This window comes from Pinus tabuliformis, chromosome 7 (assembly GCF_031772625.1).
Source record: "Pinus tabuliformis cultivar Carrire ecotype Pingquan chromosome 7, CPIR1, whole genome shotgun sequence".
Taxonomy (NCBI): domain Eukaryota; kingdom Viridiplantae; phylum Streptophyta; class Pinopsida; order Pinales; family Pinaceae; genus Pinus; species Pinus tabuliformis.
Window position 1 is genome coordinate 1,347,686,899 of NC_142293.1, and position 2,863 is coordinate 1,347,689,761.

Sequence of the window (2,863 nt, forward strand, 5' to 3'; positions counted from 1 at the left end):
TCAATACTCTTCTAGGATGTCTATCTCAATCAGAATTTGTGAAAGTTATGCAGTATAAATCCGCAAAAGAAATATGGGACAAGATTGTTTTGAGCTATGAAGGAGATGATCAGGTAAAACGTGCAAAACTTCAAACCCTCAGGATTCAATATGAAAATATCAAGATGTATAATGATGAAAGTGTGGCTAACTATTTTCTTCGTGTGGATGAGATTGTTAATTGTATGAAAAATTTGGGTGAAGAAATAAAAGAGGCTGTTGTGGTTGAAAAAGTTCTAAGATATTTGTCACCTAGGTTTGAATCTAAAGTTTCTGCTATAGAAGAAAAGGAGAATCTACAACATCTTAAAATGTCACAACTACATGGAATTCTAAGTGCTTATGAAATGAGAAAAGGAGGTCCATCTGACAGGAAAGAAGCTGCCTTCAAGGCTTCAGGTAAAGGAGAGTACTATGAATCAGGACATGGGTCAGAAGAAGAAGAAGAATCAAATTTTGTCAGAAATATTCAACGGGGTGCTGGACGGTTCAGAGGTAAGTTACCCTTCAAATGCTTTGCTTGTGGAAGAGTAGGTCACTATGCTGCCAAATGTCCTCATAAGGATAAGATCGACAAGGGAAAGGAACCTATTAGATGGAACAAGAAACAGAATGCAAATAAGAAAAGCTACTACACTCATGAAGACAGTGATGGTCTATCAAATAGTGATGAAGATGAACGAGGTAATGACTATAAACTTTTAATGGCCTTTGAATATGATGATTACATGGATGCTATAGATGTGGATAGTTTTTATGAAGAGATTTCTAGACTCAAGACATGTATAGAAGAAAAGAATGTGATCATTAATACTCTACAATTTCAAATTGATGAAAAAGAAAAATTTCTTGAAAAGTTAGAATGTGAAATTGTTGGCCTTAGAAACGAAATTGAGAAAACAAAGACTATTAATCTTAAGTTTGTCAAAGGATCTGAAGCTCTGGATGAGATCATCAATGTACAACGTTCTCCGCTAAACAAGACAGGTCTGGGGTATAATGGAGAAACATCTCAAGCATCCACCTCAAAGAGTTATCTTGATGCAGCAAGAAGGAATGAGCAAAAGCACAATGGAGATCACCAGGCAAAGCAGGGACGAATTACATCAAGAACTAACAAAGACTACCAAGTAAACCAGAGGCAATCTGTCTTAAGGGTGAACAAAAGCTACAACCAGCCATAGGTAAAATCTTCTCAATTTGCTTCAAGAATGGATGACAATAAGAATTACAATCATTTGGGCGGTAGATTTGATAACCGCAGAAGTTTCTTCAATGGCCAATGTTTCTCTTGCCATAACTTTGGTCACAAAGTAGTTCAATGTGTTGCATATAAAACAATCATGACTAGAGAAACTCAAAAACAAAGAAGTATGACTGGGATTACAAAAGGGACCTATAACAACTTTTCGGCTCTTGAAAATGAAATTGAATGTTCTATTTGTAATAACTTTGGTCATGAAGATTCTGAATGCAGGAGTAGATTTCAGCAGACAAAGGAACAAGCCTCAAGCACCAGAACATGGAGAATAAAGGAACCACATTCAGAAAGATGTGGGATATCCTTTTATGCAGAGGGACAGGAAAATCTATGGTACATCGACAGTGGATGTTCGAAGGATATGACAGATGATAAAGAAAAACTTGAATCATATTCTTCTTTAGAAAAGGGAAAGAAAGTTTCTTTTGGAAATGATACTCCAGCAGCTATAAAAGGAAAAGCCACAGCTCAGTTAAAAGAAAAGGTGAAAGCTAGAAATGTTTTGTATGTTGATGGCTTCAAGCATAACCTTCTGAGTGTCAGTCAGATGTGCGATCAAGGAACCGAGGTAATATTTCGATCAAATGGATGTAGCGTTCGTGATCTTGATACAGGGGAAACAGTGATCAAAGGTAGAAGAACTCCAAATAATCTATACATATTTGAAGAAGGACAACAACAATGTTATTTGAGCAAGGATGATGAACATTGGTTATGGCACCGGAGGTTGGGGCATCTAAGCTTTTCACAAATAAGGAAGGCATGCAAATATCAGACAGTTCGTGGTCTTCCAGATATCAAAATTCCAAACAACACTATATGCAAATCATGTCAGTTTGGTAAGCAAACCAGAACCAACTTCCCGGAGAAGGAAGGATCAGCCAGTAGGCCTCTTGAACTAGTCCATACAGTTGTATGTGGTCCTTTCAGGACGAGGTCACCTCGAGGAGAAGAATACTTGATATTATTCATTGACGATTTCTCCAGGTTTGTTTGGTTAGGACTTTTGAAGCACAAAGACGAAGCATTCGAAAAATTCAAATCCTTAAAGCCTTGGTTGAAAATGAATCAGGTTACAAAATTAAGTGCCTCAGGTCCGGCAGAGGTGGGGAGTTTACCTCAAATGAATTTTTCGATTTCTGTGAAGAACATGGGATAAAAAGGGAATTCTCTACAGCTAGAACTCCTCAGCAAAATGGAGTGGTGGAAAGGATGAACAGAACAGTCCAACAAATGGCCTGTGCTATGCTTGATGAGTCTGGAACTCCCGCAACTTTCTGGGGTGAAGCTGCATATGTTGTGGTTGTTATTCTCAATAAAACAAATGTCCAAGTGAACAACACTCAAACTCCTCATGAACTTTGGTATGGTGAGACTCCTTCGGTAAAACACTTCAAAATCTTTGGGAGCAAATGCTATATTAAGAATATTGATGAGAAACTTGCAAACTTAACTAGAGCAGATGAAGGCATTCTTCTTGGTTATTCTCCACACAGCAAAGCATATAAGTGCTACAATAAAAGACTTGGAAGAATTGTTGACAGCATTGATGTAATGAAAAAT